This window comes from Acomys russatus, chromosome 10 (assembly GCF_903995435.1).
Source record: "Acomys russatus chromosome 10, mAcoRus1.1, whole genome shotgun sequence".
Taxonomy (NCBI): domain Eukaryota; kingdom Metazoa; phylum Chordata; class Mammalia; order Rodentia; family Muridae; genus Acomys; species Acomys russatus.
In genome coordinates, this window is record NC_067146.1 from 54368210 (window position 1) to 54380339 (window position 12130).

Below are 12130 nucleotides of genomic sequence, written 5' to 3' on the forward strand. Positions count from 1 at the left end.
CCTGCAGTCTGAAGTGAGCGTGGTTCTTCCCAGTGATTCATTGCAACTGTCAGCTAAAACAGGCACTTTGGTGTTGTGTTCTGAATTCCTGTATAATATCTAAGCCATCTGCTTCAGGTAAAGTGTGGGCTGCAGTGCATGAGACCTCTTGATGTCATTTTAGGGCCACCACCATAGGATGGCCTGGTTACCACAGAGGTTTATCTAGTAGGTCTCCTGGACACCATGACAGCAACGAAGGAAGGTCTCTGTCCTGCTGTCAGGTGTGGTGGTAGAGCCCCGATTCTCTGTCTCCACTTACAATGGTGAAGTGGAACACTCACTTGTGGAGAGTGGTATGGAAAACTCTGGAAACCAATTGGTGTTCTGTGCTATCACCCCAGTGGGAATATTGGGGTATCTCATCATGGTTTTGCAGGGGAAGGGGAACAGGCTCTGTGTCGGGTGTTGTGGCATGGTGGGGCTGTGGGTGTGGTTATTCTGTGGTGTCTGGTGGGTATAGGAGGCTGAAGGCCTTTTGGCCTAGCCAGCTCTGTGTTCTCCCTTGACCAGAAGGAGTGCCCTTTGCAGTTCTGGCTTGCTACCTTCTTCAACCTTCATTCTGCAACATGTGAAGTCAAAGGTAAATCCAGGGTCTTGACTCCACATCACCCATCAGGTCTCATGCTCTCGTATGGTCTGGCACATGCCTCCTTTTCAGGGTTCCTGCCTTTGCTTTACATACAATGCCCCAGATTTAGACTTTGAGGGACAGTGTATTAGTTCCATCTTCCTGAAAATAGAAGAGTTCTGCCATTTTTTTTTTCTGTTTAGTTTAGGCTTAATTTAATCTTTAAAATTTTATTTTTAAAGTTTTATCTTACTTCTAAATTGATCAACATTATACATATTTATGGGGTACAAAATGATATTTATATTTTGAGGCATGATCATTATTTGTAACGTCTTTGCAGCTAGAATATTTAAACACCTTTTCTTTTCGCTAATTTTAAGTCTACACCACATCAGTGAGAACTGTCGTCATCTTGCTGTACAACAGGGCACTAAGTCTCTTATGTTAACTGTAGCTTTGTATCTCTCAGCCCATGGTTGGCCTTCCTCTATGGACCGCACCCTCAGCCCACTGATCACCGCAGTCCGTCTGCCTGTGACTGTGACCTTTAAAGTTCCTATAGCCAAGTAAAGCAGTTTGGTGTTGTCTTTTGGTACCTGAGTTTCTTCACTTCACATACTGTCCTCTAGCCTCGTCCTTGTTATAAGGAGTCTTCTTAAGGACTGGATCATATTCTGTTATGTACATAGACCACAGTTTAGAAAGAGGCTCTTGAACCGATGGACACCAGGCTTGATTCCATATCTTGGCGTTAGGAAAGGAATGTAGCTATCTCTTAAATATACTCATTTCATGTGAAAACCCGCACATCTCCAGTCAAGGAACACAAGGGAAACCACAGCGTATGGAGTCACACCTGTTAGATGTGCTGCTGCCAGAGACGCTGATAACAAGTGGTGAGGGCACTGAAAAAGGTATGCTCTTGATGGTACTAAAATTGGTACACGCTGTTCTTAAAAAGCATGAAGATTATAAAAAACAAAAACATAGAATTAGCAGGGTTTTTTTCATTTCTTAAGGTGGAAGCTGAGATTGTCTGTTTTAGTTTCTTCTTTGTTAATATATGCATTTGGTGCTATACATTTCCCCAAGTCCTGTTTACAATACATCCCTAAAATTTTAGTAATTTTCATTTTCACTTGCTTCAAATAACATTTTAATTTCTCTTGAAGCTTGTTTTGTCCAGAGATTATTTGCAAGTATATTGTTTAATTTACTAACATGTGAAGCTTTCCAGCTGTGCTTCTGTTTATCCCACCTTGGACTTGAATAGCCCTGTATAGTTTGTTGCGCTGTTTTACTGACCAGCCTGTGGCTCATCTTCATGTGACCACAAGATAAATGAGCGAAAACATTGCTATTAGACAAATGATTTCATAAATAGCCATTCTATCAGGTTATTGATTGTAAGGCCCATTCTTATTGATATTCTGTCTGCTTCACCTATAAGTTATTGATGGACTTTCATTGTCTCTAACTTTAAGAGTGCATTTTTTCCATTCACCTCTTTGATCGATCAGTTTTCCTGGGTGGTATTCCTTGATGCCATATTATTGGGGCACGTGCATAGGGGACTGTTAGTGTTTCTCTGCAGAATTAACCCTTTGCCATTGAATAAAGCTTTTCTTTGTCCCTGATGACCCTCCTTTTTTGAAGTCTCTGTTTTTCTGGAGGAATGTAGCTTTCCCTGCTCTCTCTGGTGAACACTGGCATTTTTCTTCTTTAGTTTGAGGTGTTGTACTTGAGATAGGCTTCTTGCAGACAACATTTAGTTGGCCCTGTTTTTATATTCACCCTTACCACCTTTCTCTGTTTATTTGTATGTTTAGATTATGTCTACCATTGCAATTATTGATATGGTTGAATTAATATTGACTATAGTTTATATATTTTCTGTTTAAAAAAACCTATTCCATATAATTTTCTGTCATCTCATTGGTATCTGTTGTAGAAATATGTGAGAGCACTTGCCTGTGCATGAGTGTGTGGAGGCCACGGATTTACACCAGACATCTACTTTTGCTATTTTCCACCTTATTTATCGAGTCAGCATCTCTCACTGAGCCTAGAGCTCAGCATTACAATTTGATTGGCTGGGCACTGTGCCCTAAGGTGCTGGCTGTCTGCCCTCTACGCACTGGGATTATAGATGTGAGCCTCCATACCTGGCTTTTCTACCTTCTTATTTTTAACTTAGCATTTTAATTTTACATGCTTCTATTTTGTTACCTGTCTTAGCATAACAACTGCATACTTCGTTTTAAATTTTAGTAGTGGGTGTTCTAGAGGACACAACATAATTTTTAACTGATATCTGTCTTCTTTATCAAAACATTCTTCACGTAGTGTTCCTTGGGTAGGATAGGTGCATAGCAGAATGTTCTCAATCCTGCTATTTCATTCTTGCTTACACTGTGGTATTAATCTTACTAATTCTACTGATTTATGTGCTATGGTCACACCATTCACTGTTACTAATGTTATGGACCCCATCTCTGTCTCTCTGTCTCTGTCTCTCTCTCTCTCTGTGTGTGTGTGTGTGTATTACGAGTAAATGGTCTTATTTTGCTTTTATTTAATTATGCTCTGATATTTTTTCTTATGGAGATCCAAGTTTCTGCCTCAGTAACATCCATCATCTCTCTTGTGCTAGGTCTTATAGTAATATCCATCATCTTTCCTGTTCCAGGTCCAGTGGTAACATCTGTCATCTCTCCTGTACCAAGTCCTGTGATCACATCTGTCATCTCTCCTGTACTGGGTCGTGTGGTAACATCTGTCATCTCTCCTGTACCAGGTCCTGTGGTAACTTCCGCCACCTCTCCTGTACTGGGTCCTGTGGTAACTTCCGTCATCTCTCCTGTACTGGGTCCTGTGGCGACTTCCGTCATCTCTCCTGAACCAAGTCCTGTGATCACATCTGTCATCTCTCCTGTACCAGATCCTGTGATCACATCTGTCATCTCCCCTGTACCAGGTCCTGTGGTAACACCGCCACCTCTCCTGTACTGGGTCCTGTGGTAACTTCCGTCACCTCTCCTGTACTGGGTCTTGTGGTAACTTCCGTCATCTCTCCTGTACTGGGTCTGTGGTGATTATCTCCCTTGGCGTTTATTTATCCAATGAGGACCTTTATGTTTGAAGGACAGTTTCACCCGACGCAGAAGTCCAGGTTGGTGGCTTTTCTTCTCAGCCCTGTAAGCAATTCACTGTACCCTCCTCTCCTTTACCCCTTCTCTGGCAAGTTTTCTCCTGTGATTCGCACACATGCTTCCATGCAGGCTACCCCCTGCCCACTCTTCACCTTTGCCTTCAGAGATATTTAATTTTCCTTGTTTTTATTAAATTTGATAATTTATTCCTAGGCTTCAGTTCTGTCTCTTGTTCTCTGCTTTTCTTTGGGTTATTTCTCCTTCTTCTTCTTCATCTCCAGCTGTGCAGGTGCTGTGGTTTAGTATCTGACATTGGCTATGGGAGGCTTTCTCTCATCGCTGTTTCTCCTACTTCAGCTTGGGTTTCTTACTGCTTCCCTCCACTATCCTCAGTTATCTGCATGTCTCCCTATTAGGCAAGGAAGAACAGAGATTCCTGTATGGGACAAGTTTCCTAGCTACCTGCTAGGAAGCTCCAGCCAAGCCTTCCAGGGGGCAGGCTTGTGTGGCAGGGACAATGCTGGGCTGGTCCTTCAGTGCTTACTCTTCTCTTCCTGCCAGACCAAAGGAGTATATCTCTCTCAGCATTGTCATGAGAACTTTCCTGGAAGGAGAGCTCATGAAAGCACGGCTTTGCCTCACCTCCAACACTGTCATCCCCAGGGCTTTCATGCGAATTGTTTAAACCCAGACCCCAGCTGACTCATCCAGATGGTCATTTGAGAATCCGTTATGGTCGCCACCAGCTTCTGCACTGGATGACAGTTCCCAGTTTAGACCTTACACATACATCTGTTTTTCTGGAATCTGGGTGGTAGTTTGCAACCATTAAAAGCCTGATTTACTCTGCTCAGTGCTTTTCTTTTATAAGGGGTAATTTTCAATCTTTCCACATCTTGGCAGTTGAAACTGGAAATTGTTCACACTATAGTTTCCACATGGCTTTTGTGAGTTCATTAATGAGGAAGACAATGTCCTCAGGATCTGGAATGCTAACAGGAAAAAATTATAGTCAGTGGTGCCCCTTGGTTGCATAAATTAGATGTTTGCTGGAAATAGTGTTGTCCTTATGTTTTTAAAAAGGGAAACTGGAAGTTCAAGGAGTGGAAAGCACCATATGCTCACATCATGATGACGACATTTGCAGAGGTTTTCCGTAGACTACATTCTATGTACAAGTAAGCTATTCTTGCTTGAAGGGAAACCATACCTATAATGTTTACTGGGACCCAAATAATTAAACAAACAATTTTGTTTGGTAGGGCATGAGACATCTCCTAAGATGAAGCTAGGTGTATTATGGGACTGAAAAAAAAAATCCTCCTTTAAAATAAAGCTTGTAGGGCCAGAGAGATGACTCTGTTAAAACAGCTCTTCTAGAGCGGTAAGGTTGGTCCCGGCACGCATATTAGGCGGCTCATGACAGCTTGTCACTCTGATTCCCGGGGCTCTGATGTCCTCTTTCAGCTTCCGTAGATACCTGTACTCATACACACAACCCCCCACAGAGACATACACATGTGCGTGTAATGTAAAAATAAAAGGAAAAAAATCTTAAAGCACGAAAGTGGTTCTATCCTGTACTTTGTACCTCCTGACAAGAAGGTCTTGGCACTTCTGAGAGTAGCTGGGTGGTTGACCCCTCTAAGCACCTTAGCCTGGGCAGTGGCTACTGATGGCGTTTGCCTGCCCTTGTCTGAGTGTCCTGTCTTTCCTCATACTTTATGTAGTCCTGAAAATGAGAAACCATTTTTTTGTGTGTGTGTGTTGTTCATCTTAGAGAACCCTAGACACAGTCTTTTAGAAGGAAAGGGTGTGCCGGGAGAAAAATGTGCCTGTATCACACGCAGAGTGGCAGGTAACAATGTTTTAACTTGCAGGTTTGCGTGTCAAAACCTCCAGTTTTTTCAGAACAAGCTCAGGGCCCTGGGGCCTGTCGAAATCTTGAGTTACAGAAGGACCGTGCTAACCAAGAGAAACAGGATGCATTCTAAAGTTGATCGCTCAATTAAGTCTTCAATTAGGTAATGATGCTTAAGTCTCCCACTGATGTGCCTTCAGTGAAACCAGTCATGTGTGTTTCAGGCTTCATAGCTCCAGCATGCTGGTCACAGATGCCAGGGACTGACTGCGCTTCAATCAAAGCAATGAGGGCTGTGGGTGGCTGCTTTCTCATCTGCAATCCCATACACAGCCGAGACCCAGAGAGAGGCCCCTTGCTTGCAGCTGTAAGTTCATTCGTCTCTATTGGCCCATAACTCTACTTCCCTTGAGTTTTCTAGGATGTCACTGTGGAGATGGGCGGGGGCTGTAGAGTTGGTGTAGGAGATCACGGAAAGACCCCCTCCCCATGACATTCTCTGTGGTGAGTTCCTCTGTCCTCAGAAGGTTTTCTTCCTGTCTCACCCATCACTTTCTTGTTGAGTCCATGAAACAATGGGTGTACTATACCTCCTAAGCGTGGCTGTGAAGTGAGTAGAAATAAGGTGAGACAGAACAGAAACTTGGCAGAGACTTGGGAGCACATGACAGGCAGCCGTCTTGGAGGCTGTGTTCTCAGATGTGTTCCCAGGTACCCAGAACAGTGATGTGATGTCACCTGGAACTGTCATTCAGAGACCCCAGGCTCACACTGTGGGCTCTAGGGGACAAAGGATGTGCTCAGACTGGGCAAATACTGAAAGTAGGAGTGGTTGATATGGTGTGAAAAGGACTAAGAAGTCAGGGTTGAGGCAGAGTACGGGGAAGCCGTCCAGCGTCTCAGGGAGTCTCGGCTTCGTTAATATCTGCCTTAATTTCCTCCCAGTGGTATTTCTGATCCCCTAGGCATTTATTCTGGCTTGTGTATGTGGCTGTGTGAGCTTAGGTTAGGAGAGAAAATTTGGCCTGTCTAGTCAAGCAATCAAAACTCATAAAAACTCTTAACAAGTCATCACGTCACCCGAGAACAGGGAAACGTTCTCCCTTGCAAGAGGAGTCTGTCCAGTGTGTGTGACTCTCATGCGCCCCTCTCCCTGCAGACTCCCACCTCTTCAGAGATGCTGCAGAAGCCATTAATTTGATATGATGTAGATTGTATGTAACATTTCTTTCTGTGATAAGTAGATGGAAAATGTTAAATTTAATGTGCTGGAGTAGAACAGCTGCTTTCTCATTTTCTCCAGCGAATTCTGTAGTATAACATGTTAATTACCCAGTATAAATATAATGTCAAGAGGATTCGGGAAACAAGGCTGATAATATTTTCATTACTAGGGTCTCTCTCTCTCTCTCTCTCTCTCTCTCTCTCTCTCTCTCTCTCACACACACACACACACACACACACAGATCCACAAATGAGAGTGAATATGATAATTCGTTCTCTCTCTCAGCCTGACCTGACTTTCTTAACATAATACTCTCTGGTTGTATCTGTTTTTCTTGGAAATGGCATAGTCTTGTTCTTTATATCTGAATAAAACCCCATTGCATATGTACGAGACAGAGAGAAACCTGAGCAAAGATGGTAGATAGGACTGAGCCTGCTTCCCTCCTCTGTGACAAGGAGCTAGCAAGAGGAGGTGGCCTTGGGGAGCTCGAGCATTCGTTTGCTCCATGAGTCCCTTGGGGGCTGCTGCTTCCTCTTGGGTATCAGGTGAGAGCAGCGGCAACCTAGTAATCTTAGTTCTGCCTGCCGTGAGGATTCCCGCTTTCCCCGAGAGCACCTATGGGAAGGTTCTGAGCTGTAGAAGAGCAGGGCCAGCCGGGTGGAGAACATGCCTATGGCCAGTGTAGAGGGTATAGCCAGGGTTGTGACCTCATTCCCTGTTATGATATTCAACAGAATGTTTATATGTCAGCTCCATCTTCACTTTTCCTATTCTCTTCAGTAAATGTGTATAAACTTCCATGCTGCTGGCCACTGTGCCAGCTTCTGGTGCAGAGAGAGAGAAGCAAGCAAGGAAACCTCATGGATGTGAGAAAGATCAGTGTTTGCATCATCTACTTGGTGGCTCGGGAGGTCCTGGTGGCAGGTAGGATGGGAGCTAGGGAGGTCCCCAGCTCAGTGCTAGCACAGGAGCAGGGAGGCGGTTTGCTGTAATGCTGGACCTTGCAGGGCACAGGCCTGGGGGCGGGGCTTATAGAGACAGAACACCAGGTTGAGAGCAAATCCCTTTGTCTCCTAACACGGGCTGGTGCAGAGAATCTAGGCAGGTGTTAAAACTATTTCTGCCTCAGAGCTCACATCTGTCAAGAGATGCTGGTCCAAACAGAATGAAGTGAGCTGCCAGCTCTAGGTTACCAAAGATCAAGCACACACACACACATACACACACACACACACACACACACACACACACACACACGCGCGCGCGCGCTCTTTTTTATGTATAATTAGTGTAAACAAAAAGCTAAAACACAGGGCTAAAAGGTCTCCCAACTTATTCTCGGCCGGCTGACATTTTTTTCATATTTTAATCTGTTTTTTCCACTTCAGCTCTGCTGCTCTTCATCTCCCTGCCACAGCCACACTTTGCTCAAAGTCTGTCATCCTCTTAACTCATAAGGTTTTTTTCCCTCATTTCCCCAAACAGGAAGTCAAGACAGGAGGAAACTGACTGAGCCGGGTTACCCATTTGGTCAGCAGTTTTTATTCGATGGCATTTGGTGGTGCTGCCCTTCTCACACTGCACAGCACAGCCTCTCGAGGTCATTTCCAACCTTGAAGTCCTTTCCACTTCCTTCCACTTAAAAAAGTGAGAAGCTAGTTTCTTGCTTTAAAAAAATTAATAGCAGCTAATTAGGGTCACAACAAAGGCCGAGTGGAGGATTCTCGTAGATGGCTGGTGTGGCTCTCTTTGGGGAACATGTATGGCGCACCAGGACAACAACATGCCTTCTACTATGCTTGAGTCCTATGGCCAAGCCCACATCACAACACAGATGCTAAAACTGGAACATTGAGAGATGCAGGAGATGATCCCGCACAATGATGGTCCACAAATCCACGATGCATTCCAGATGTGTGCGCACGTGTGTGTATGAATGTGTGCGTTTCTGTGTGTGTAAAGAATGCAAAGCTGGGGAAAGAGCCATGAGGTAGGAGGAGGAAGGATGTTGGAAAGAGAGTGGTGGAATGCATACTAAGAAATCAGAAAGGGGACCAGCCTGAGGAAGGAGAGGAGCCAGGGGGAGAGAAGTGCAGGGCACAGGAGGGCAGTGGATGGGTGGGGAAGGGGATGGGTGAGAACAATGAATAATGATGCGTGTGTAGGAAGATAAAATGATGAAATGATTCACAAAACCACTTTGCTATAAAGAGCTTGCAGATAAAAATAGCACATGGCGAGGGCAGCGTGGCTGGTCAAGCAAGCACCTGCTGGCCCCAAGGTTCAGCTTTGCTCTGGGTTTTACACTTTTATTATCAATTACATTCCTATGCATTTCTCTCTCTCTCTCTCTCTCTCTCTCTCTCTCTCTCTCTCTCTCTCTCTCTCTCACACACACACACACACACACACCCCAAAAGCAAACCCTGAAACCACACATCTATGGCAGAGTTAAAACTTAAAGAACAATCAGTTTTACCTCCTCTTTCATGACTCCTGCCCTTTGTCTGCATCCAGTCCTTCCTTATCACCCATTCTTATTTTCCCTTCTAATGTTATACGGCACCCACACATACCTCTGTCTCTACACAGAATGCACATTATAGCCTGTCGTCTGCAGATGAAGGAGAACATGCAGTTTTCTTTTCTCCTGAGATTAGAGATGCATTACATTGTATGTTAACCTAAAAAGATTAACGATAAAGTATCAATGTATGTGGCCACAAAAGCACACATTGCCAAAACGGCCAAGTGGATTCATTTAAAATGTGGCCAATTTGTTGGTAAATTTTGGCTAAATCAGAAATAAACACAGGGAGCCTGCGGAAATAGAAAATGATCCTGGTCACACACCTGGAGCTGTGACCTGATAACCTTGGACGCCTCAGGAAGTTGGTCTCTTCTCTGTCAACTGGGGGTGGACCGCACCTACACTTTACTCCAGTTCTTCTCCTTCTCCCATCTCTCCCTTTCCTGACATCTTTTGGTTACAAGTGAAGTGACTCATTCCAAATGAGTCCTAAGCCCTCCAGGATCCAGGGCGAGGGTCACAGATGGGATGCCCCCGTGTGGAGTGGTAGTGTACTACAGGAACGGGGCATGCTCCTGGTTAACTTAAGAAAACCTAGTTCCTCCTCCGCCTCTGCTACACCATCAGCCATTGTCTCAGAAGACAGGATTCTCGTTCCTTGTGTGGATGTGTTTTCTATGTTAACTATTACTAGGTTAAAGCCTTCGTGCTTTTAACTTTTTGCCAGATTTCTTTTGTGTGTGTATGTTCACGTCTACTCCAAATATTGGTGATGCTGCACTGTTAGGAATACAGCTTTTGTGTGCTGAAACGTACAGGGATATAGCTAAATTGGTGGGTGCGAGTCACTGGGTGCAGGCTGTTGAAGGTCATCTTGGCCCCGTCTTGTCCTGCCTCTGTTTGCTTCCTGTCCATCAGAAAGTGCACAGCTTCACGGTAAATACTCAGCCCCGGGGCCCAAAAGACAGAACCACCCAACTCTGACCTGAAGGCTCTGAGACTGTAAGCTAGATGAAGTTTTCCCTGTTTTAAGCTGTTTCTCTTGGGCGTTTGTCATAGAGCAGAAACGTCAGCTCAATATACCTAGTGATGGTATTTTATTTAATAACGGCCATCAGCATCGATTATTCATGGTGGAGAGTCAGGTATGCCAGAGAGCAGCCATCACATGCTCCCTTTAAGCCCAAAGCAGCTGGTGCTGGCTTTGCTAATGAAAGTGAGCACATGTTGAGATGCTGAGGCCCGTGGTTTGGCCACCCATGGCTTTAGGCATCCACTGGGCTCTGGGAACAGACTTACCTGATAACAGAGACACCGAGCTCCACAGTCTCTCGGGGCTTTGTGATTGGTTCAAGCCCTAACTGGTGTCTAAGGCCTCATGTCCGTGGGGTTTTCCCTGGGGAAGTGGGATGTTGTATTTACCTCCTAAGTGAGGAACAGATTTTAAAATGCCGCCTGGATTTGGAGTATCTACTGCAGTGAAATTCTCTGGCGCCTTCTCTGTGGAGTGAGTGGACGTTCTTAGCTCTTCCACCTAGCGCTGTCTGGTTCCTTGTGGGTCTCAGCTGAGTCCCCGAATTGTAGCAGCCCAGTCTTTGGTGCTGGAACCACACTAAACTTTCCTCTCCCTGGTTTCCTCATGTCCACAAGGGCATAATCCTTTGCCGCCCTGTGTGGATTGGGAGGGGATCAGTAAGCGCGAGAAGCGTTAGCTTGTTGTCAGTAGACCATTTAGTGTCCAGTACTATGAAAGGCTGATTAGCAGTTGCCGTCACTACATTTTCATTCTCTTTACGTCGAACAGGAACTTTCCCCAATCACAGAACCTTTGGCAGCTCGGTCACTCAGACCCTCCCTCGGACACCAGGGATTTTTGGTGGCCGCAACATGTTCAGGTTCCTTTTCTCAGGACAGTGTTTTCGCATCTCTGTCTCCCGCACACAGTAGCTTTCCTTTGTTGCTTGCCCTGAGGAGAAAGGTGGCCATTGCCTCTTGGCCCTCAAGTTTTCCCTGCCAGTGAGTCCCATCAGCAGCAATGAGTTTTTGAAATGTGGTGCCCTGAAACAGACTTTTCTACGCCGATAGGAGGTTACAGAAGTGTCATGAGGGCTCCATGCAGCCTGTGGGTCAAGGGTGCCAAGATGGATTTAGAGGAGATTCGAGTCAGGCAGCGCGAGCGGCTTCCCTGGATAAATTTGAAGACAACGATCCAATTTCCGCTGCCTGCCTCTCCCCGAGTTCAGGTCAGAGCCCATTCCCCTCACCTTTCCCCAGAGGCATGCTTTCCAGTCTTCCCATTACACCGGCCTTCTAATTACGCCTTTCTGCAGATGGGGTCTGGGCAAAATAGAGTGCATGACCTCTCCCATTACTTGGGAATGGCATGTCTCCCACGCCGCTGAGACCTCATTTAACGCTGCAGTAACGTCACCACACACCGTACTTACTGCCTGGAGGGCTGGAGGCTTCAGCCGCCTGTGTTGATGGCCCATTTCTCTGTTATGTCCTGCGTGATTTTTAAAACCTAACACAGACATTTCTATTAATAAGGAAATGCTTCTGACCTAAAATCTTTTCCAGCGTCTTGACTCTACTCCCATGTAGCAGCACTTACACTGCTGTCACCAGCACCAAACTTATACTTGATGTACAGCAGAGAACCAGCCCGTGAGGTCATTCAAATACAATGCTTCACACAAAAGGAATGACTCATTTTCATAAACCCTATAGAAAACTTGTAGTTTTG